Raw genomic sequence first — 25368 nt, forward strand, 5'->3', positions numbered from 1 at the left:
AATGTTTTCTTGGTAGATAATGGGAAAAACCCAAAGAATCATTCCTCAGCTTGCAATGATTTTCTGTCTTCCCTGTTTTAGATTGTGGCTACAGGTGATGCACTTGCTCTATCATATACAAATGGTGTTCAAATGTGCTTGGTGTTAGTGGTTGCTAACCCAGTCACTGACTTACTGGGAATTTTTCATCTCTTTTGGGTGTTTTGCAGATTGGGGAGCTTATGTGCATATGCGGGGTTTAGAGGAGAACTTTATATAAAACCTCAGATGTAATCTACATGAAAGTCTTGTATCCTAAAAATGTAAACAGCGTTATCCTGGGAGAGATAGTGAAGAAAAGAGCCTATGAAAGTGAGGTTGAATACACCGACTCCGAAGTATTGTATCTGGATACAATTTCTACATGATGGTAGGGGTATTTTTTTTCCATATTAAAATATTAACTTTTATAGTTTCTTCTTACTCTGAACATATGTTTGGCCTTATGTGCTGGGATAACACATAATTAACATGCTAATTGTCCAAGTGTCAAACGATTCAATAAGAGTTACAGAATGAGATGCAGAGCTGATGTAAGTATTATGGGGGAAAACCTGTCAAAAATCTTCTTGTGACAGAATATGTTAGATATTTTCAAACATCTTCCTTTTTCTTTTCTTTTCTTTTCTTTTCTTTTCTTTTCTTTTCTTTTCTTTTTTTTTTCAAATCTCTGAGGCATTCACAATAAAAATTAGTAAAAATAAGCCATCATAAGTTCAGTGACTAAACAGTGTGCCTAGGCCACATAAACGTTAATAATGCAGAGAGTCTACTTTATAAAATGGTTATAGCTTTCTGCAGGAGGAGATGAATATTTGAAACATTTGATTTGAGAGAAGGACCTCTCATTGTTTCCACGCTGACTTCAGGCCCATATTCTGTGTTCATAACAAACCTAAAACCTTTGAGAAGGAGCCTCAGAACATCCAACAGAAGAGTCAATATTTCCCCATTCTCAGCTGTGGATGTGAGGGTGTTGAATCATTCAGCCAGGCTCTCAGAGTTCAATAACACTGTTAGGAGTAGAACTGAGATCTTCTGGTTCTACTCACTTTTATGGATTTCTATGTTGCCATTTCTTTGAGGGGCTGAGTGATGTTCTAACAGCTTTTATGGCAGTGGAACATTCTGAGAAGAGCCAAGATACCTTTATTCCACACACCTTGTAACTGTGGCACACCTGTGTTTAAACCAACATAAAAGCAAAAATAATCTTAAATTTTGAGTGCTTTATTTGAAACACTTCAATATTTTTTTTTTTGTTATCTTTCTGAGCCCTGAGATGACTCAGATACTGCACCCAAAGGGCTAATTGAAAAAACATGAGGAAATGACACAGAATGAGGCCCTATTACCTGTGTTAATAACTTTCATGAGGCAAATTTTATAACTGGGTTTCCACATCAGTGAACTGTAGCACTAGTGTGTAGGGTAACAGGAGCTAATTGCAAGATGCTGAGGTAGGAAAGTTCTGCTGTGGCAGAGAGCTGAAAGTATTGCTATTTACATTAGCCTTAATCATGAAGTTCATTAATATCTTTTTTCTTTCTGTGTATATGTATGAAAATCAGAATTTAGTGGCAGAATCTTCTACACATACTTATGTGTATGAGCTGAAGATACCAGAGCACTGTTCAAAAGAGCAGTTGACATTTTTGCTTGAAAGAGAGCCCAAATCTGAGCCCTTTGGGAATCCACCATCTGTTTTGAAAAGGAGCTGAGAAGGTTATCCACAGCTCCTGTCCCCTGCAGGTTGGGATAGGAGAGGAAAACAGGAAGTTTGATTCATCTGACTTTCTCAGTTTTTTCAGTTACAGTCTCCAGCTGTTTCCAAAAACTTTCTTTTCTGAAGGGAAAAAAACCTCAACAAAACATGTCTATGAGCTCTTCAGCTTTTTTTAAGCTGCTCTTTATTGAAACCTCTGTAGTCATCTTTTCATTTTTAACTCATCCAGAGTATACTCTCTCTTCTTTTCCCAAAACAAACATCTCATACTCAGCGTTTCCTCAGATTGAATTAAGAGAAAGGAAAGCAATAAGGAAACAAGAGACTGGGGTTGCAGGTTGGGGAATAATGTCTCTGGAAAGATGTGTGGCTATGCAATGTCAGGTCTCAAGTGCTCATCACTGAAAACAAACAAAAGCCTACCAGCAGGCAACCAGCAAGGATGCCTAAAATCAATAATGTCTTACAAAATGTTCCCAAAGACTGACTGAGGCACTTAGCATTTAAGGTACAGCTGAGACAGTACTACTCAGGTACTTCCTGAGACATTAATCACAAACTCTGTGTCTCACTTGTGGTGCATTATGCCAAGCACCTTCCAAGAAGTACATTAACCTGCATGGACGGCAGCATATTGAAACTGTCTGCTTTCTTGCCTCCTCTCTTTTTTCATAGGACTAGGGCCAGAATCCTCTGCAAATGCTGGGGATCAATTTGCCATCTTTGATGAGGCAGTTGAAATTGCTGTCACTGTTGTTCCTTCCTCTCTTTGCAGCTCAAGGAAGTGAGATTATTATGGGTGTTATCCATACAGTGTCTGGAAGTAACTGTCTCAGGCAGAGAAGGATACTCTATAGAGGTACATTTTTTCTGCTCATGTTTCAGGATTGTGGGGCAGGAGGTAAAGCTGCATGTGATATTTACAGGCAACAATTACTCTAGTGTTAAGGCCAAACTAAGAAAAATTTGGGTGAGAATTTTAATATAATCTTTAATGCTTTATTTAGGCCATTTTTTTTCCTAATGCCTCTTATCATCATAACTATCATAAATAGAGAATGCTCAAGAAGTTAGAAATACAATCAAGGTTTCAAACAGACAGCTTTTATTCAAAGTGCAGAAAGACCTATTATTGTCTCCTGACATATTGCCTGTTTTACAGTCACTTATAATTTTGTCAAACATTTACTATTCCAGTATAAAGGTCTACGTTCTAGACTGATTTCTTTTTATGCTGGAAAGTTTTCTGTAAACTTGCAACATGCTGCTAAGAACAAAGCAAGAGACAAAAGATTCTTTTGCAGATGAAAAATTTTCCTAGGCTTTTTTAAAAGTAGCCTTACTGCTCCATGTTTTGAAATGGAATAATTGAAAATAAGGAAATGAGGGTGTCTTTCCAACCAGAAGGCACCTTCTGCTTTTTGTCATGAAAATGAATGAACCAGATTACAATCTGAATGTCTGGGTGGTGGGGCTTTGACTTCCTAGGAAAATACTTGAGTTCCCCTAAAATCTTATAGTTATGTAGACTACAGGCATGCTGGATGAGATTGCTCCTGAAAAGAGGAACAGAAAAAAGCAGAGGACTGGAAAATATGAGGGCCAGCTGAATGACTGGAGTGCTGTCACTAGAAGAGTCATAGAATCACAGAATATACATAGTTGGAAGGGACCAAGAAGGAGCATCAAGTCCAACTCTTGAGTGAAGAGTGAAGGATGAGGGAGATGTGGTGAATCATAGGATGGTTTGGGTTGAAAGGAACCTTAGATCCCATCAAACTCCTGTCCACTGCCATGGACAAGGTTGCCACTTACCAGTGTGATGATGGAGACCACAGAAATGGGTACAGGGAAAATCTCACTCCTTTGGTGCCTCTCAAGTGATATGGAAATTCAATTCTGTCTCTGCAAGGGGAAAGAGCCAATGTCCAGAGGTAACTGAGGAATTTCAAACCAAAGTCCACATCTGAGACTTGAGAGAGATCTATGTAGGGTACTGTACTCAGAGGAGGAGAAATGAGATTGTTTCAGGGAAAAGATGAGAATAAGGACCCAACAAGGCTGGGGGAACTGAGAGGAGATCGGAGGAGGAGGGAGGCAGGCATGCAAATTGCATGTCCCAGCTCTCAGTGGTGGTCTTTGATACCTATTTTTATTCTCTGTCATACCACTAACTAGACAGAAAAAATCCATGCGGGTGATTTACTTTCTAGTAGTGATTATGAGTAGCACCAAAATTCCACACAAGGGAATTTCTTTCAGCTTTCTAGGAAATAAAAGAAAAATACCTAACAACTGAGGAAAATATCATTAAAGCTGCAAGGCCCGGTACTTATGTGCATGCAGATTGTGAACACAGATTGTCTTTCATGACAAGGTAGTGTGGATTATTCTGTGAGCTGTATGGAAAGTTCTGGGAGCTGATCATGGCTGTACAGTTAGACACTGCAGGACCCCTTCCCAATTCTTTGGCTCAAGAAATATGAGGCAGTAGAGAGAATAAGGCAGAATTTGGGAAGAGAGCATATGGCAAGTGAATGATGTTCTACCCTGGAGAATTGGATACAGTCTCTTTTCCTGTCACACAGCTCCGTGTGATGACAGCTAAATCATTTGAGCCAATCTATTCAGAAGCTGTCAATAGTTTTACATTAGTTTTATTCTTGGTGCAGAACTTGTAGGCGTTGAACTTTCACAGCTGCAGCTTGAAGTCAGTGGGAGCTGTGCTCAGAACACAAAATAATCTTCCAAAAATTTGATTTGGAGAATTGAGATTTGTGACCAACATGGTTATGTTCAGCCCTAATCTTCCTGAGACCCAGCAGCTTCCTGTATGTAGGGATGCTGCCAGCCTCTCACTTCAAAGCGGTGCTGTGCAGGAAGGTAGAAGCGAAGGTCTCAGCTGTAAGGAAGCTGTGCACTCACAGAAAACCCCATATGGAAAAGAAGGATACTGCCTTCAGAGGAGGTTCTGAACAGCATGCAGGAAACATGGCATAAGTAAATGCTTCTGAAAGTACTGAGTGAACTGCTTATTTCATTAAAGTGCGTCCCTTTTGTGCAGTGTATGCATGCTGAAGGCAAGTGTGAATGTGTCCTGTCAATACCAAATTCCCCCAAATTCTCATATCAGTAGCTTTAGTGCATGGACATTCAGTAGTGTGCGTAAATGAGGAAATAGACAATTTTCTGAATTTATTCAGTGTCCCAAGTAGAAAGAGAGTCCTTCCTCTTCTTTCATTACAAGACATCAGACTGTCAGTCAGAGGGCTTTGCACTTTTCATAGAACTGTACAATCACAGAATCACAGAATAATGGAATATACTGAATTGAAAAGGACTCACAAGGGTCACTGAATCCAGCTCCTGGCTCCACACAAAATGGCACAGAAGTCAAAGTAGATTTGTAGGTCTGAAGTTGCTAGAATTTCCTCAAAAAACAAGATGAACAATATGAGAAAGAGGTACTCAAAACCCACCAGCACTCTTCGCTGTGCAGTTTGTAGGTGCATGATTACCTGGCTGTATCAGCAGCTTGTTCAGAAACCTTCCTGAACTACAGCTCTTCCAGTATCCCCAAAATAGGGCATATTATAAGCACAACTCACCAACTGCTGTGAGCTGGGTGCTTTGTTGTGGGATTAAATAGAACAATACTATCTCTTTCCTAGCTGTCTGGATATGAGCTTTTATAAGATGGGTGGGTCAGGAAGATGGTTCCAGCTGGGAAGAGAAATTAGTGTTTTCTCAAATGAGATTTCCCTAATGCAATCCTATTTAATTGCAGAGACAGTACAAAGCCTTCTTAACACTGCAAGAATCACAAAAGGGGCATGGCCTCTGTTTACAGCTCAAATCTATTTTCCAATAAATGGCATTAAAGTCTTTTATCCATTCTTCTTATCTTCTTTTGGAGGCATGTTCCTGGCCCTTGTCATTGTCTGCATTACTAGATTTTTCCGACACTGTCTGTCTCTTCTTTTGATCTTTATGTGCCTCTTTCAAACACCCAACTCATCACAAAACAACGGCCAGTGAAACCTTTCCTCCCACATGTCTTTCACACGCCCTTGTTTCGGACAGTGGCAAGTGTTGGTGATGGGAAGGAAAGCCACATTAGTTCAGCAACCTGGCCTGATGATAAACTTCCCTTTTTCTTCCAAGGCTATAAGGGCCAAGTTTACCTTTATTTACAGAAATTCTACCCCAAATACTAACAAAACTGATGAAAAATTGGACTCTCAATTTCTCGGTAGCACCGAGAAACACCGAAGTCATAGCATTCGTGGCTGTGACAACAAAACCAGACAACAAAGGACCTTTTATCTTCTTTCAGATGCATTCTCTGTGCTCCATTCAGCCATGAACTTGATGTTCTTCCTCAGGGCTGTTGTAACTTAGAAGTTTGAAGAAATGTACTTTGTGCATTTGAGTGTTTCCAAACTTCTTCTTCAGTCACTGCACTTTGTGTGCAGTGTTGCTTACTTCCTAAGCATGAGTTTTCTCTATTCATTCATAGTTTGTAATTAACAGTGTGACTGTTGTGCATAGGTAATTTTTCCTCAGTTCCTTGTTGGGGCAAGTGTGGAGTAGCCTGGTACTGTTCTGTTATCTTTAAAAATACAGATAGGAGCATGTATTCATGAGGGCAGAAGGGTAACTCTTCTGAAGAAGAGATAGCCTCTGAGAAATTCCCAGTTCCCAGATAGCCATGCAAAAAGTGCTGTCTTTGCTACAAACTGACTTCACAGTGCCTGGTTGCGCCTGGTTTGTCACAGTTTTCCTGGGGCAACTACTAAGTATGGTTTTTCCATTGCTTCATGCACTTTGGGATTGCACTGGAAACATTCACGTTCCTGGGCAGTTGAAGTTGAGGTAAAGGCATGGGACACTGAGGAGACTGAGGGCAGTTTCTCCATCAGTGGTGGAGAATGGCAGTGAAGAAGATAACAAATTCAGGCTTTCAGCCATTGCAATGTTCTGAATCTCAAAAGAAAGCAGTGGGAAAGATTATGGAGAGCAGGAGCACTTTTAATCCAAGTGGTATGTATGCATTTTCAGACGGTGGAGGTTTGGTTTGGCTTGCTTTAAAAGCTGCTTCTTTCCTCCCAGCACAACTTCAGCTGTCCCTTAGCCCTGAGCTGGTCTCAGCCAAGCACTACGTCACCCTTGCAGAGATGTTACAGATGTCTGAAGGTGAAAGTGTTGCACACCTCTTGCTGGGTTTGGGCTGCCTAAGCAGTTACTCAATGCTTGCTTGCAGATGTCAAAGGAAGGCTGCTTTGGGATGTGGTCATCAAGCTCACTGTTATATTGCCAGTTTCATCACTCATGAGCTCTGAGGAATTGGTCATCTCATGGTATCCCACCATGGAAATGAATACATTCTCTCCATGGTCACGAGAGAAGACAAGTAAAGAACAAAGGAAAGCTTTGTCTGAAGGTCAGTGCAAACTTCTGCTGAAACAACCTTCATCTGATAATGTTTTCTATAGTAAAATATTAGGAAAATGTGAGGTCCTTTCAAAGACAAGATATCAAAAATTATTTTGTTGAAGGTCTATAATAGAACATCAGGTGACAATCACCAAAATTAAGTCATCTTCAGCTTCTCAAATTGGAAAAGTCAGTCTGTTAGCAATCAGCTTTTTCTTTGGATGAGCCTAGCATTTAAGACTTCCATCCAAAAAGACATAGCTGATTCTTTCTTTTGATTTAAGTTTAAATAGGTGGTGTGCCAAGGAGCAAAGTTTAGGTCCCTCCTTTGAGACCAAAACAATTTTGGCTTTCATTTGACAGTATTGAAATCTCATCTTCAGCTGGAAACAACAAAGCCAAAACACAATTATGATGAAGATGTCAAAATATCTCTTTTAAAAAAGATCTTTAATCCCACCAGGAGGCAATTTCTGATGTATGAACAGAGTGACAGTCAGAGGTAACTCTGCTTCAGTACTGTTTTACAAGCTGAGTGCTTAGGATTGTGCTGGATAGTGAGCTTTTAGGCCAAAATCAGGACTTTTTTGATGCATAATTTGTATATATATGTACATATTGTACATATATATATATGTTCAGCCCATTTGACTTTTTCCAGAATCCATGCTTTTTGAAAATAATTTTAGTAAGTTGGAAGATTTTTTTTGGAAGAAAACTGAAGGAATGATTCAGTCTGGAAAATTTTCCTCATGATGAGACTGAAGAAAAAGTTAGCAGATTTCTATCTTGGTCTCAAAATACTTATGTAAGGAAATTATTTTTTCTGAGAATAGATGACTCGAGATTTATAACAGCACAAGTAGTCTTCATCTCTGGAATCCAAATCCAGACAAAATTCTGCTGGAGATACAGTACGTGTCTCTCATGGTAGAAATTACAGTGTGAGGTATAGTGCAGGTATAGGTTTTCATAATGAAAATCCTCATTACTGATAACCATGAATGTCCTTCCAAACCTTGCAAATGAGCAGTAGTGAATGGAGGTGGGTAGAGGAATGACAAATAAAGACATTGGCCTTGACCATGCATAAAATCAAAATAATGAGGTGGCTCCCAATAACTTTTGCAGGCTGAATTTCTTGCTGCTACCTTCATTGCTTTTCCTCTTGCTTCCCCATGCTTTGGCAGTATTGCTACATCCTCCTTCCCCACCAGCTGTAGATTCTGCTTCTTGACCTCATTGTGCTGCTTCCTCACCTACATCAAACGTAGCTTCTGCTCTGGCTTTGCTTCTTCATCTCCCACAGTCTGGGCAGAACCACTACTTGAGTAATGCTGGCAACCTTTACTAGTTTGATCATAAACTGAGCACTGTGAGATATCCCAGCAGACAGGCTCAACTTGCCAGTAAAAACAAGCAGTTCAGGGATCACAACGTGGTTAGTGAACATGGTGGTAATGGGTTGATAGTAGGACTAGATAATCTTAGTAGCCTTTTCTATCCTTAATGATTCTACAAGAGAGAAAGAGCTAGCACTTTCTTGTCCATCTGAGCCCTAATGGCAGAATTTGTGCAACATCAGCATTTTCTGTTTCTCTTTTCCACCAGCAGTTTGACTCTACGTACAAACTATGTACAGAAAATAGATTCTTGCTTGATTCCAAGTTAGAGGTAAATGGAAATCTTATTAGCATGTGTGGATTTGATAGATAGCAATGGTATTTGTGGCTGATGATCAAATAAGAAGTCATGGTTATTGTTCTTTCCAGCTGTCCATGGCTATTTAGAAAACTCCACAGAATCTTTCAGAATATTTCAGAAACAAGAGTGTATTCTGACATACCTAGTGCAAAATTTTCTCTTTTACTTTAAACAATGACACTGCAAACAAATGGGTTTGTGAAAAGAAAGAGACACCTCCATGAAGTTTCTGCTTTGATAAAATGTTTTACAGAATCCAGGTCTTTCACCATATCATGAGACCTGATATATCCTCAGCTTTTCCACTGTCTTTTTGGACAAAGATCAAGAGTTAAGGACCTGGCAAAGCAAATACATGTCTGAAAATGCGTGTGTTACTAGTGTGAGAGTGCTTTTGGCAAGCGTGTTTTTGAATGACTGCTGCAGTGTTTTACTGGCTCTCTGCTGCTGTAAACAAATCTGAAAGGGGAAGAAGATTTAGAATCTAACTAATGAGCATGAAAGCCACAGAAAGGAAATGAAGACAAATGGTTATTGACTCCGCTTCTCTCTTATTAGGCAGTAATTAATTTTTCAGCTGCTTCATCCTATCAGATCCCTGTGGTGCAATTAGGAAGCCAGTACCTTTAGGGTCTGCATTGCCCACTAGCACCCAAAGGCTAAGGTTTGTGCAGAAGTTTCACCTGGCTTTCTCTGTCCTGTGGTGCCTGCCCACTAGCTTTGGGATCAGCATGTCCCCTAACTGCCTGTACTGGTGATACTGATGGATATAGGCATTTTTGTTGGCCCTGTTTGATTTTAAGACAGACAAAGTGGAAGGCTGCACCTCAGAGTTAAAACTCCAGGAAAAGTGGATTTTCACCTCCAGCGCAGTATTACAGTTATTTCCACTGCATAATGGGAGCAATTATAACATCGTGTGAGCTTGTTCTGGGGTTTGTTCTCCAGCAGTTCAAACAGTATCTTTTTACTTTAAATTAAACCAAACTGTGGCCAGTATCAGCATCAAGCATCCAAAAATATAATGGTTTAAATCTTTAAGGCCAGACGTGGATCTCGGAAATTCTGTTATGAATCTTGAGGAATTCCAGCTATGAATCTTGAGGAATTCCAGCTTTAAGTTGGTGTATTCAAGATCAAGGGGCTGATTTTGGACTAGTGATCTGCTTTCACAGGAGTGCTAGGGGCTTATTTTAAGGTTCCATCAAAACAGCTTCTTCCTATCACTCTAAATCTATTGAATATTAAAGGAGAATGTTACTGGTAATCAAACAAACAGACAAAATCTGGGGAAATAAGTACACCTTTTCTTTCTCTGTTAAATTCTGTAAAGGACAATTTGAGTATGTTGTAAAGAATATGTGAAAACAGAGAGTGATAATAGAATTCTGCCTATAAAGAGAACACCTGCAGCCTGCATTGAATGGAACACTGCTTTAAGGAAGTATTTTCTCTCCTTTTAAAATTTTTTTCAGTGCAGAATCGCACTGGAAGGGAAGTACTCAGGTAACCCTGTACCTCCCCATCTTCCTCTGTGTTAGCACCCATCCTGATGTCCCCACAGCTGTAGTCTTGGCATGATTGCAGGCAGAGCTATGCTCTGACTCGCAGGCATGTGCTGGCTGTTAGAGCTGCTCTGGGAAGACACACTTGAGGCAAGATACAGAGCCACAAGAAATAGTGTGATACAACTTCAGCTTGCATTCACCACCAAAATTATCTCACTGGCCAAAAGTCCCAGCCCAGTTTCACTACCCCATGCCATGTTCAGGCATTGCATATAGAATAGAGAGGATGATGCTCCTCAGTGACCATCAATTTTTGTAACAGAGGACAGGAGCTTCACTGCCTGTTTTCCCAGGTAGGGCAAAAATTGCATAAGTCCCATGCACAAAACAGTGCCAGGACAAGAAAATAGAAGTGCTTAACATGTTCCCCAGCTTAGAACAGTGTGGGAAGAGAAAAGGAAAAATATTTTTATTTTGTAGCAGAAATGCTAAGTCACAGCCTGAAATAGTGTTTGAGCATCTGGTAGGAAGGCAGTAGGCTAGCACAAGGGAGATCAGGTGTATGCAAGGCACCTGAGTGATCAGAAGGGTGGAGCCAGAATCCACCCCTTCACAGATCTTATTTAAGGGTTGGTAATGAGGGATGGGTATCTTGCTTGAGGTTCCTGCCTACCTGAAGCCCTCTGAGGGTAAGTAGATTCTTTTGTTTCTGTATTCACGGCTGCTGTGTTTGGTTTTGTCCTCGCTTGCTGCAGCCTAGGTCTTTGCTGCTATGCTGTCATTGCTGTGAGTTCCATTGTGTTACAGTTGCTGTAATCCTTAAAGAATAAGCACTCCATTTTCCTACTATGATGAGGTTCTAATCAGTACAATCTGTGTGATAAGGTTTACGTGCTTTTGCGTCAACTTTTCCTTTTTCTGTTATTTTAGTTAAAGAAAAAAAAAAAAAAAAAAAAAAAGAATTTTTAAAGCTTATAGTATTTGTATTTTAGCAACTCTTTTAAACAAGTTCCAGCATGCTGCAAGTCAGCTTGGTGTTCTACCTTAATGATTTGTTTTATTTCTTAAAAAATGAGGAGATTCTGATTTGTTCTGTCACATAAAAAAAGGAATAAATTCTTCCTCATTCCTCTCCACTCCAAACTATTTTCTTATATCTTAATTTTTTGATGTGATATGGAAGCCTTGAGGCTTAAATCCTCAAGAACTGTGTCCTTGGTTTTAGTGTGAAATGTACTTCCAAGGTTTATATATATAAATAGTCACAACAAAACCAAAGTGACTTCTGGCTAAACTCCCTCAAGCAACAGAATGGATATGTTGATCATAAAGCAGCCTAGAGTATCATCCATGGCGTTAGGAATGTAAGCTGTAGTGCCCTTACATCTGAAATAATTGAAGAAGTTAGTTACATACTAAAATAAATGGCCTACTGAATCTTCTATATTGTATTACCCTTTTAGCAGTGCCATGCATAGATACCTTGGCTCACCTCATTCTTGTTTTGTTAATGTGCATATGCCAAGAAGAGCTGGCCAAGAATAATGCAGAGCTATGCTCATTCAGGGCCTAGTCAGCCGCTGAGCTGAATGATTCATGTGCAAATGTAAATGGCTCTGCCCAGGACTCTTGCTCTATTTGCGATATTCTTTTGCAAGTCCTCTACTTGTGTGTATTTTCATATAGATTTCCTCTTGTCTGAGATAAGCAAACACAACAGCAAGCTCCACTGCAAACAGGAAACTCAGAGCAAAGAATGAGACCGCACAAAATAAACTCCAACAGTATGTAACAAGTCAAGATAGTATTTATTCTTCAAATATTTATTTGTGTTGTAACAGTGCTTGAAGGCCAGGGCTACTTTGTGCTCACTGCCACGCAGACAAAACAACAAATCTCATCTCCAAGGGTAGCTGTAAAGGCAGATGGGTTCACATTTGTGTTTCTGTATCACTCGCTTGGGTCTGCAAGACCAAAACCTTGGAAGAAATCTCATCCTTTCCTGTCAGACCTGAAGTCCCTGGAGCTCCAGTCCAGATCTTTTCCTATATGTGTATTGCTTACTGAATGAGGTACAAGAAAGGATTGTAATAGAGGCTGCGAAAAATCTACCTTCAAAAGCTAGGAAATGCCAAATTATGTAATAGCAATTTGGTTCTACTAGGTATTGCATATGTTATGATACAAGACAATTTTTTTTCCTCTCCCCTGGCAACCTTGGCCTCATTCAGTGCTGTCGGAGAAGTCTATGAGTAGTGCTTCAACATTCCATTTTAGTTGGCTGAAGGTATGGGCTATACTTCCCTTGCTGCATGCTCCTTCATCAATCAAAGATCAGGGTGAAATCAGTATTTAATTTCTTAATGATATGTGGTGGGTTTGGGGTTTTTTTGTATTTATGGTTTTGGGTACATTTATAATTTTTTTTTCTTCAGAAAATCCTTGGGGATGATTCTGCTTTTAAAAAAATCTATGGGAGGCTTGTCTCACTGGGTGGGTGTTTACTTGCTTCAGAGAAACTGAAGGTTTCAGGGTGTGGAGGCAAGAGTGTCCTCAAGCACTCTTCTCCCCATTGTTTCTAGTGGCCTTCTTCAATCTCACCACTGGCCCACCCTAAGTTTCCCCCCTTTGCTTTCTTTCCCAGTCTTTGCTTGGACATTTTATCACAGTCTGATCTCCTTCACAGTTTTTGTACTTTCATCTCTGAGCTCACAAGCCAAGTGACAAATTTTCCTTGTTTCTGTCTCTCCCTCATCCATTGTCATGGATGCCTTGACATCTGCAGGAGGAAACTTGACTGATAATTGGACTGTAGGGTTTCAGGATCTCAAAGACTAAACCAGATTTCCTGTAGTTTTTTTAAAACTAGGGCCCAGAACTGAAAGTAGTTTTCACTGGCATCCATACTCCAGGGCAAGAATAGCTTTCTTACAGATATTCTTTTCTTCTTGTAAAATTACCACATTTGAGAGATGCCTGAGAACCAACTGCCAGGAGGTCTTGTATATTTTCACTGCTGTAAATAAAAAGTACTTGCTTACCCTGAACTGCTCCTCATAATCTGCAGAGTCTACGCTGACTTTTCTTTGGGGAGGGGAAAGGGGGGAAAGGGACACACTGGAAGAATAATATCTCCATCTAAGATTATTGCATAAGAATTAGTGATTCATCACTTGTTTTTGAGAGCATTCTAGGTATTTGTTGATCTGGGTGCTGCTCTAGGACTTGCTTATTTCCCAATGCCATTTCAATACTAAGAATGCTAATGGGAGAGAAGACATGATAGAGAAACTGTATTGAGAAGTGTTTCAGGGAGAGTCTTAAAGCTTCCTGGGCATGATGTAACTTGAGTTACACTCCAGATATAACAAGTTATGTGTTGTTTTTTTGATTTAGAAAAATCTTGACTCAGTCAATGGACAGGTGAGAATTATATTAGGTCTGCATTTACACTAAGAATTCTAGTGTTATTTGAATATTCCCTGCAATATTTGCTCAGCTGTGCCTTGTAATGCAGTAAGAGAGTGTGTATTGAAATGAACTTTCAAACAAGACCAAATCTTGATATGGAGCACCCCAGCTCTTATACAATCATAGAATGGCTTGTGTTGGAAGGGACCTTAAAGAATATCCAGTTCCAAACTCCTGCTATGGACAGGGTTGCCACTCATCAGATCAGGCTGCCCAGGGCTCCATCCAAACTAAATGCCTGCAGAGGTGGGTGTCTCTTCACACAAGCTCTCTACTTTCTCCCTAGCGGAGAATGAATGTCAGGTGGTGCCTGAAGCAAAGGTGAGGGGGAAATTTTTGCAGTGAACTCTGGTTGCAGTTGCCCCAAGGTGGCCTCCTTTGAATTTCAAGTGCCCTCTGAGTGCCACAAGAATGACTTTGGTTGGTATCGTGCATTGGGTGGAACAGTGAGAGAGCCCCACATAGGGTCCTTAGGTGTTCAACAAGCAGTGTCTGAGTCCACTAGTGCATTTGGAAAGTGCTTGAAGAATGGTTGTATGGCTCTGGTCTGGGTAGAAACTTTCTTAATGTAGAAAGAGCGCATTTCTAGAAAGAGATGGGGCTGACCCAGGAACTTCTACATGCTGAAAGAATGTACTTGTCAGGTTGCCATTTAATACTATTACTAAGGGTGAAAGCAATGTGGCTCGAACTTGTTGGATTCACTTATTTCTTGGATATATCCATATTTTCTGTGCTGAAAACCTTTGAGTGAGTTACAGCTGCAATGCAGGATTTGATGCAAGCTGCCAAGAGCCTGCAGGCCTCTTGGCTCCTGTGTGGTCTTCTTCCTGCATCCCTGCACATCAAGCCTGTATACAGCTCACGCGTCACATCCATTGCCTGACATTGCACACCAAAAGTTTGAGCAAATTTCCACATGGGAGAAACCTCAGAGTTGCTCAAGAGCATTTGGTTTTTCAGAGCCTATAGCTGGCTTCCCCCATATGTGTGGCTCAACTTCAAACATAGGTTTTACTTCTTTCCCCAAGGGTTTCACAGTCTTCTCTGCACTGTTCGGGCTTGAGACAGCAGAGGGCAGCAAGAGAAAGCAAAGACGGTTTCATAAGCTGGGCTGTGTCCTAAATTCTGACTTGTATGTCTTTGATGCAGTGGTTGCGAACAGGCCAGCACTGGGGCAAATGCAACCTGGCCTCACCCTGCTGCATGTTGCTGAGTGGATTTGAAGGGAAATCATGCTGCTCTGGCCAGTTAACAAGGGTGCCATTATGATATTTTGTCACGCTCACGTTAAAGAGTAATGAGTCTGAAATTAGCTCTGGTTATCATTCACTGGGCAGCAAAATGTACCATTTGCTAGGACTATGAATAAGTGATTTATTTATTTTTTTTTTTTAATACAATCATGAGAGCTGCTGAATTGCATTCTTTCTCTCCTGTGCTCTCTCTGAAAAGAAATGAGTGTTTGGAAAATGTATTGTACTGAAGGACAAAGAAAAGGGGCTGTTGCTGCTGCTATGTGGTTCTTGACATGATTTTTCCTGTCATTATGCTTGTTTGTTCAGATGAATTTTTTATTTTCTAAACGAGCACTTGCGAAACTCAGCATAATGTTCATGTTACAGAGACTTATTTTGCCAACAAAATAATTGAGGAGGTTCACTCCTGTATGAGGGAGAGCAGCCACATTCGTGGCTTCCAACAGTTTGTTCCTCCATTTTGTGTGTGCGTGCTGCACCTTCCAGTCCTCGAATGGAGCTGATAAGCAGGAGGGGGAAGGACTTTTTACTCTGCCTGATAGTGATGGGACAAGGGCTTATGTTTTTAAGCCAAAAAAGGGGGAATTTAGTTTATGTATTAGGAAAAACCTCTTTATTCAGACAGTGGTAAGGCACTGGCACAGGCTGCCCACAGAAGTTGTATATGCCCCATCTCTTGAAGTAGCCAAGGCCAGGCTGGATGGGACAATGGGCAGACAGAGCTGGTGGGTAGCAACCAGCCCATGCTGGGCTGTAAGATTCCTTCCAACCTAAGCCATTAAGCCATTCTATGATTACATGATCTGAGAAGCACGTGGAGGTGGTGAAGCAGGAGGTAGAACATGAAAAACAATGTAAAAGTACCTTAACTTGTAGTAAAATAATATTTTAGATAAAGAGAGTGCTTTAAGCTGGTTTGTGGTTTTAATTCCTTTTTAATTTCATAAACTGGTGTGGAGCACTGTTGTATATGCATGTAACAGAGTGAATCTGACTGATCTAGTTTCACTGAAACATGAGAAGTACATCCTAGCTTGAATTCTTGTAAATTAGCTGCTACTAAATGTTGTTCCCTCTAAGCGATCACAGGTGTCCTGAGATTATTATATTTTATTTTTATGGCTGCTGCCAGGCAGCCTGCTCTGCTCTGAGCCTGGGCCAGGCCCTGGCACCAGATGGCAGATGGTGGGGGCACTGGTGGGAGCACAGCCCTGTTCTGGTTCTGCCCCAAGCTCCTTGAGCAACATCTTGGTTCAACAGCTGGGCACTGTTCCATGCTGGTCAGGGGCTCTCAAGATGAACTTTGCTTCTATGATCTCTCCAAACTGAATTAAATTCTTAAACTTTACTTAAACACAAACACCCAGTAGAGGAGTCTGTGGTATTTAACAGACTTACCCATGCAATGTGATAGCACTCAGTATGGTAGAGCACATTTTGAGTGAGTGCAGCAGGTAAGAGACACCTCCAGTCTGATCTAGTAAAATGATTTTATGTTCTCGCATAATGCTCTCCAAATGCTGCTTTATTTTTTGTTGGACATTAGGAATAATTTCTTGTCAGAAGAGTGGTTACACATTGGAACAGACTGCCTAGGGAGGTGGTGAAGTCACTGTCCCTGGAGATGTTCAGGGAATGCATATATATGGTGCTGAGGGACATGGTTAGTGGACGTGGTGGGAATGGGTTGGCAGCTGGAATAAATGATCTTAGAAGTCTTTTCCACCCTAATTATTCTATGATTCTATCATAAATAGTCTGCTAAATGAGGCTGTTGCTGCTTCTATTCCTTGGTGATGAGCTGTGTTCAAAAATAGGGACAGATTTCATGCCAAATATCTCCGTGTGGTTCAGTGCCATCAGATGTTCTGGAGCAGACAAGAGCCAGCCCAAACCATGGAGCTGCTGCTGGGAGGGAGCTGGCCCTGTGGAGCAGCCCACTGTCTTCCCTTGAAGCTCTGTTGTAGTGCTAATTGATCAAACGCTTGCATCATGAAAGCATGCTCCATTTTACGTTATCCATTGTAGTTGTGATTTTCAAGAGACATCTGGGATCTAAAATAAAGAGTGGAAATGAAATATAATTTTAAATTAGATATGAATTTCTACCATTAAACAGTTCTAATGAAAAACAGGTAATGGACTGCAAGTTCTATTCCTTCATCTCAGACAACAGTGAATGCTTCTCATAAATCTGGTAATAAATTTGTAGATTAAATTACACATCTGGTAAACAAAATATGAGTGGATTCTATGTAGGGGATTTTAACTGTGTCCTGCTATCAAACAGAGGAACAAGTCCTAAACGAATTTTCAGGATTAAATCCATTCTAATATTGTGTAGAAATCCATGAAATATACTGCAGGCTGTATTTTGCCAAACTGACTTCTTTCTCTGTTGAAGATATTTTCCTTAATTATTTCCCTCCCTGTTTCCTCCCTGGAGTGTCATTGCACAGTGAAAGCCTCTACGTGCCTGTTAGTGAGCTGGAAGAAAAAGCAGCGTACCTTTGCCTTTAGGCATAGCACTGTAACTTCATCTTGTGCAATTAGCTGCTTACAAAGTGTTTCTTTCTCTCACTGTTCTTGGCATATATTATAGATTACGTGCTGAAATCTGCCTTCTCACCTAGAGCAGGAGTCTGCTTCTTGGTAAATTTCCAGGACGTGTCACCCAGATATCAAAATACCTGTTACCATGAAAAAATCCTTTTCCCCACCTGGATTTTCACAGTGATTGATTTTTCTACCAAGACACCTCACTGGAAGGTGGATTAGGGACTGGACTTGCCTCTTCTCCACATCAGGAAGCAAGGACTTGTAAGTACCACAACCTTTGGGGTTCCTCCCAAACCCAGTTGTCTTTATGACAGATTCTGGCGTGGAGCTTAATGGATCAGTCAGTAAAAGCAGCAACAGGCATATCTCTATGAGGCACATATGGCAGCCATGAGCTTTAGTTTTAATCCTGTCCTCACTCCCTCCCTACACAGGCTTGGTCATATCACCTGGGACAAGGTTTTCAAGCGTTCCCTAATTTTGACCTTGCCTGCCGTTGCTCTTTACTTCTTTCCTCTTAGCACTCTCTGTGTAAGACTGCTTTCAGCAGAAGCAGTTGGTGTAACTGATAAGTGTCAGGCAGCATCTTGGAAACCAGATCATAACTCATGGTTAATCCATCCTCCCTAAGTGAGGCTGAAAGCTTATTTCCTTATACTATCTTCACTGGCCCAGTCAGTTGTTTTTTTTCTGAAGCTATGATCTGTCTCCCAGTGAATTAAGCTGATTTCTGCAACTTTATCATCACAAACACATCTGAATGGTTTCTATGTCAAGTACAAAGAATTTTGCTTGTGGATTAACAACTTTATGCTGTGTTTTGGTCTGGTTTTGTTTAAAATCAAAGAAAAAAATCCTTGAATGAAGTTTTACAAAGGGACATGTTCAATTACTTAATACACTTGTTTTTATTAGCAGGCAAAGGGAATTTCAGGCCTAAGAACTCACAAACAGCAAGGGAGAGACGACTGGTGTGGCAGGCTATTTGGTTGGACATGCAATTCTTAAAGTGCTCCCAGAACATCAATACCATAAAAGTTGATGGTTTTTTTTTGTGCCAGGTGGATGCTTAACTGATAACGGAGTCCCATGTGATGTTCTCTAGTGTTGGGAGAACCCTATAGAAGGTAGCTACTTTCTGGTGTGGACGGAACCCACAAACTGAGCATGGGATGGACCAAATGGGAAATAATTCTCTTTCCAAAAAATTCTTTTTGTTCACCCGGTGATGGAAGCTCACCTGGGATCCTGTATTTGAGGCCAATGCTGTGAACCTACCCCATGTTTTGTTGTTCTGTTTGGTCTGAGGAGACACTGTTAAGATCTTCAGCCTTTCCAGCATTCTCACTGATCATCCCTATGCGCTCACTTCAATGAATGTTTGGTTTTGATTTACACTTTTTGTGACAAAAATGATTTCTAAGGCAGGTTTTTATTTAAACAGCCTGAAATACTAATGATTCAGACAAAACAAGAAACTGCTTACCCTGCCCCATTTCTCTCAAAACATGATGTGCAGATCTTTGGATTAAAGCTGTCCCCTTTACACAGCAAAGTCAGCTTCAGTAAAAACTCTGAGTAAATTGGAGTGGTGCCATCTTACCAGGACGCCATTCTTTTCCTTTCTATCTTGCTTCTTTTTCTCATCCATGGGAACAAGGATTTATTTGAATTTCTGAGTCTCTACAACCGACTTGGTACTAGACTGTGTAATTCTTCTTGGCATTTCATGGGTATTATAGAAAAGCCTCAGGCTATTCCACAGTCATCATCATATAAGAAAAAAATATGACTAGAAGTACATTGACTTTCAGATCAATCACAGCTAGCCCTTAATCTTAAAAATCTCCATGTTTTTACAGAATAACATGGTACATCTGTTCGTGTCTGGTGTGTCTTAGCTGCCTTAGTTCTCAGGTATTTCCAGCTCTCTTCATGGATGACTGAAACCCCTCAAAAGAAGAGTCATGACAGTTCCTTAAGTTATTCAATGTCAGAATTCCTCTTTATGAGGAATGCTGGCAAGTATGCTTTCAACAACCTTGTATTGTTTCAGCTGCTTGGTTCTGAAGAGAAATTTCATGGCTCCCGGACCTTCTTACTGTCTTTGTAATAGTAGTCCCTTCTTTCCCTATATTCCAATCCCATCTACTCAAGCATGAGCAAGTTTGAATCAAGTGTTGAGGGCAACAAACATTGCTTTGTGGATATTATAGGCACCAGTGAGCAGATCAGAATTGAGGCTATAATTCCTGGATATCTCCAAGCTAGGTTTTTTAATCATTGCAGTGGGCCCTAAATGCCTTGGACAAAAAATGGGGCTACAATATTTGTCATCTGCTGGTTTGTCAGGGTCTTAAGGACATCAGAAGCTATTAGGAAAATCTGGTTTTCTGGTGATAAAATGTACGCCATTCATACTGCATGTTGAGATAAAATAAGTTTTTGATGAACTCTTTGAAAGATCTGAAGACAAAATACTGGAATTCCCCCTTTTTGCTTTCAGAATACTTATTGCTCTCTGCTTTGTGCTACCAAAACAAGCCATAGTGGTGGGGCTGATCCCAGTGTGCTCTTTCAGGTGCAAGACCATCTTTTTGGGAAATAAAGACCCTGAAATATTAATGAGGCATTTAGATGAAGCTTTTTTGGATCCTGCATAGAATTCCAGCATAGAAAGGAGCATGGGGAGCATACCAGGTATTTCACATCCAAAGAATTAGGATTTCTTACTTCTCCTATTTTTCTGGAGAGCAGAAGTTCTAATCCTGAATTAAAAGTAGGAAACTAAGCAAACAGGATTTGGCTGTTTTTTTAAAAAAAAAAACAAACAAAACAAAACAAAAAAAAAAACCCACAAGCTGTGGGTGTGCTACAGGGTTTGCCCCATGCCATCTGTGCTATAAGGCAAGGTAATGTCCAGATTGACATGTATTCATAGATTTTTTTCAATTACTCTAATATCCTTGATTCTATAACATTGAGACAAATGCACAAGTATCCCTCTCACATCATTCTTTGTCCTTGTTCACTGTTTCTTCCTAGGTGAAGCTAGTCCTTTTACAATCAAGACTGCAAATAACTTCCAATCAAAACCTGGTTTAGGTATCAATATTTCACTGCATGTTTATGCAGATCCTGGAGCAGTGAGATGCTAACATATGACTGGACTTCTTTAGCAAGATGAGGAGCAATCTTCAGCAATATGACAGATAGATCTTCCCTTTTGTGCCACAACTGGCGTGGGGCCAAAGGAAAATGGCAGAATGCAAGAAACAAAATCTCAAAGCATGTATTGTGGTGGTTTTTCTGATGTCAGTGGTTTTGAATGAAGCAGATAGTAGTTGATATAAGAATGAAAGATAGAAATAATTATTTTTAAAAGCTGTATGGTTATGCTGTGGGATGATTTCTCTTACAAACCTCTGTGTTTATGCACTTCTGAAAGTAGGAAGGGAAGTTCTCCTTTTGGATCTGAACTTGGCACTTGTGCTTGTGAAGCCTTGTATTTACATCTGCTGACAGTCTCACTGCTTGAGTGAATCCTCTTCTGGGAGTGTGAAGATGCATTTCACTGGACCATGTGAAAGTGTGTATTTGGTTGAGGGTGACTCAGATGTATTGGAACTGTGCTTTCCATTCCATCATCCTTCCTGTTGAAGATTCAGGAGTGTATGTTTTTATATTTGCTGTGCATCCATGTATCCATGTCTGACATTTATTCTTTTTACAGTCTGGATCGATTATTTTGTCTCTCCTACTTTTGTTCTATCTCACCTCAGTTATGCTCCAGAAACATACTGGTCCCATAGGGATTAAAGTCAAGAAGAAAAACTAACTGAGTTTATGACTCATGTCAGTGACATTACACCCATTTGTTTTTATGTTAGTCCAAAGACCTTAGACTGAAACTCAGAGATTAAATTACATGCCCTGAGGAGAGAGCAGATGAGATCTCTGATCCTTGTCAGTGTAAGCTGAAGAAAATTCCTTTCTGATCCCAAATCTAACACAATTGCAGCCTGTGCAAGTAAGTAAAGCCTAACACTGTTCTTATCTGCTATAGCTACTTTATCATATCCCTTGTTCCATGCATGATTCAAACTGTGCATAAGGGGAAGAGCTGACACTTCTGGCAGTATGGTTAGTTCCAGGTCCGTATTTGGACCACTTTAATGAGTGGATCAGTCATTGAGCACCAGAAAAATGCCTTCCTGGGCTGTGCAGAAGGTCAGTAGAAGCCTTGAAACCTTGAGATCTGATTTTGACTGTTGTTCTGGTTTATCCCTGGGAATGCCTGGACTAGGCTGAGAATGCCCAACCTGAGCATAGGGAGGGGTCTGATGCAGAGAACCCTGGTCACATGGAGAGGAATCTATGGGTGGCCATGCTGGCATCCAGTCATCATCTCAGAGCCCATGAACTACCTCCATTGGATCAGTCTGATTTCATATTAAACTCTAATAAGGATGAGATGCTGCCAGAGATGTCTTTGGGCACCTGGAACAAGAACAGGGCCAGTTGATCTCTGTTCACAGGGGCTGCAGGACACCAGAGCCCTTTGAACCAGCAGCTTGGAATGAAGCTGAATTTCTGGAGGCCTACAGAATGGCACTGGCTTCCTCAACTTGGGGAGCTCGTTTGTGCATTTTGTAATGATTTCCTTGTTCCCCTTCCAGGCAATTCAGAGTATAAAAAAATTTCTGCTGCATTAGGCTTTCTTTCTCTTTTATTCCAGAAACTCTCCTCTGTTTCCCAGTGATTTCACTATCAGACACAATGGCAATGAATGGTGAAATTGATTAGTTCCCCTCATAATTGGCGCCCCGGACATAGCATTCCCGCGCATAAATAACATAAGCTTCTGACTCCTTCCACCCTCTTTCCTCCTCTTACTAGCCTCATCCACTGTAGAAGCTGGGGCTGGTACCGGATGAACTGTCTATCCCCCCCTAGCCGGTAACCTCGCCCACGCTGGTGCATCAGTGGACCTAGCTATCTTTTCCCTTCATCTAGCAGGTGTATCATCAATCTTAGGAGCTATTAACTTCATTACTACCGTTATTAATATAAAACCCCCCACACTAACACAATATCAAACACCCCTATTCGTATGATCTGTCCTCATCACTGCCATCCTTTTATTACTCTCTCTACCCGTCCTAGCTGCCGGAATTACAATATTACTCACCGATCGAAACCTTAACACTACATTCTTCGACCCTGCAGGAGGGGGAGACCCAGTCCTATATCAGCACTTATTCTGATTTTTCGGACACCCAGAAGTCTACATCCTCATCCTCCCAGGCTTTGGAATAATCTCCCACGTAGTAGCATATTATGCAGGAAAAAAAGAACCTTTTGGATATATGGGAATAGTGTGAGCAATACTATCAATTGGATTTCTGGGCTTCATTGTATGAGCTCATCACATATTTACAGTAGGAATAGACGTAGACACCCGAGCCTATTTCACATCAGCCACCATAATCATCGCCATTCCAACTGGCATTAAAGTCTTTAGCTGACTTGCTACCCTACACGGAGGGACAATCAAATGAGACCCACCTATACTTTGAGCTCTCGGATTCATCTTCCTATTTACTATTGGAGGCTTAACAGGAATTGTCCTCGCTAACTCATCACTAGATATTGCTCTCCATGACACCTATTACGTAGTTGCCCACTTCCACTATGTCCTCTCAATAGGAGCAGTTTTTGCTATCTTAGCAGGGTTCACCCACTGATTCCCCCTATTCACAGGTTTCACCCTTCACCCCACATGAACTAAAGCACACTTCGGAGTGATATTTACAGGAGTTAACCTAACTTTCTTCCCACAGCACTTCCTAGGGCTAGCCGGCATACCCCGACGATACTCAGACTATCCAGATGCTTACACCCTATGAAATACACTCTCCTCAATTGGTTCCCTAATCTCAATAACAGCTGTAATCATACTAATATTCATCGTCTGAGAGGCCTTCTCAGCAAAACGTAAAGTCCTCCAACCTGAACTAACTATAACTAACGTCAAACGAATCCATGGATGCCCACCCCCATATCACACCTTCGAGGAACCAGCCTTCGTCCAAGTACAAGAAAGGAAGGAATCGAACCCTCACATGCTGGTTTTAAGCCAACCGCATCAAACCACTTAATGCTTCTTTCTTATGAAGTGTTAGTAAACTAATTACATAGACTTGTCAAGACTAAATCACAGGTGCAAGCCCTGTACACCTCATATGGCAAATCACTCTCAACTAGGATTTCAAGACGCCTCATCCCCTATCATAGAAGAACTTGTAGAATTTCATGACCACGCCCTGATAGTAGCACTAGCAATCTGCAGCCTAGTACTGTATCTCCTCACTCTTATATTAACAAACAAATTATCATCAAATACTGTAGATGCCCAAGAAATCGAATTAATCTGAACCATTCTACCCACCATTGTCCTAGTCCTTCTTGCCCTCCCCTCCTTACAAATCCTCTATATAATAGACGAAATTGATGAACCTGACCTCACCCTAAAAGCCATCGGCCACCAATGATATTGAACCTACGAATACACAGACTTCAAAGATCTCTCTTTTGACTCCTACATAATTCCAACAACAGACCTCCCCCAAGGCCACTTCCGCCTATTAGAAGTTGATCACCGAATCGTAATCCCCATGGAATCTCCCATCCGAATAATCATCACCGCTGATGATGTTCTCCATTCATGAGCTGTCCCAACCCTTGGAGTAAAAACTGATGCAATCCCAGGACGACTGAACCAAACCTCCTTCATTACCACTCATACCTAAGCACAAGTCATAAACCGTAAGCTATTTCCAGCATGAGGAAATCTGTACTCTCTTTCTTCCCCCGGCTCATTATAAATCTGTTATATAGTATATCCTATCTATTTGAGGAGCTGAGCAATTTCAGAATATTTTTGTGACCTTGTGCTCCTTTATTCCCACATCATTCCCAACGCACAGGGAAGGAGTGAACTTCTCCATAGCAGTTCTACTGGTGCGGTGTACCGAAATTGATTATTTTTGCTACCTCTGTTATTTTCCTTTGCATTTATTCAAGGATTATGGTAAACTTTAGTAGTAGTATTGCAATGGGGCAGTTATCTTTAAGAGTATCACAGCTCTGAGTCTTTCAAGAGTGGCTATAATTTTTGTCCCCAAGTCCTAGGTGCAGGCTGGATGATGACCATCTCAACTTACAATTGGGATTGCTGTCTCCACAATTCTGCTATCCTACTGTCTTAAACTTAGCTGCAGTGGATACTGTGAGTAAATATTTTATGTTTCTAAATAAAATTTTATGTTTCCAAATATTATTTCATAAAATAATAGTGTTGGCTCAGAGACTGGTTCCCATGAAGCAGGCTGGAATGGCCTCAATCACAAATACATCTTTATCAAGACATGATGAGATTCTCTGATGAGGCAGTTCTTAGTTATTTTAATGTATGCTCTGTTATTTCTACATAAAATACTTGCAGACAAAATGTCATGTGCTCCAAAATCAAACACCTTGCAGAAATCCAAATAGACTATATTAATATGCATGACCTTGTCAACTGTGCTGGAGATTCCCTCTAAGAAAGGTAATATTTAAAGCCTTGATTTTCTGGTATACCTAACAGCGTGAATGCTATTTA

This window comes from Centrocercus urophasianus, unplaced genomic scaffold (assembly GCF_019232065.1).
Source record: "Centrocercus urophasianus isolate 14NV4802_14NV808 unplaced genomic scaffold, USGS_Curo_1.0 seq_13, whole genome shotgun sequence".
Taxonomy (NCBI): Eukaryota; Metazoa; Chordata; class Aves; order Galliformes; family Phasianidae; genus Centrocercus; species Centrocercus urophasianus.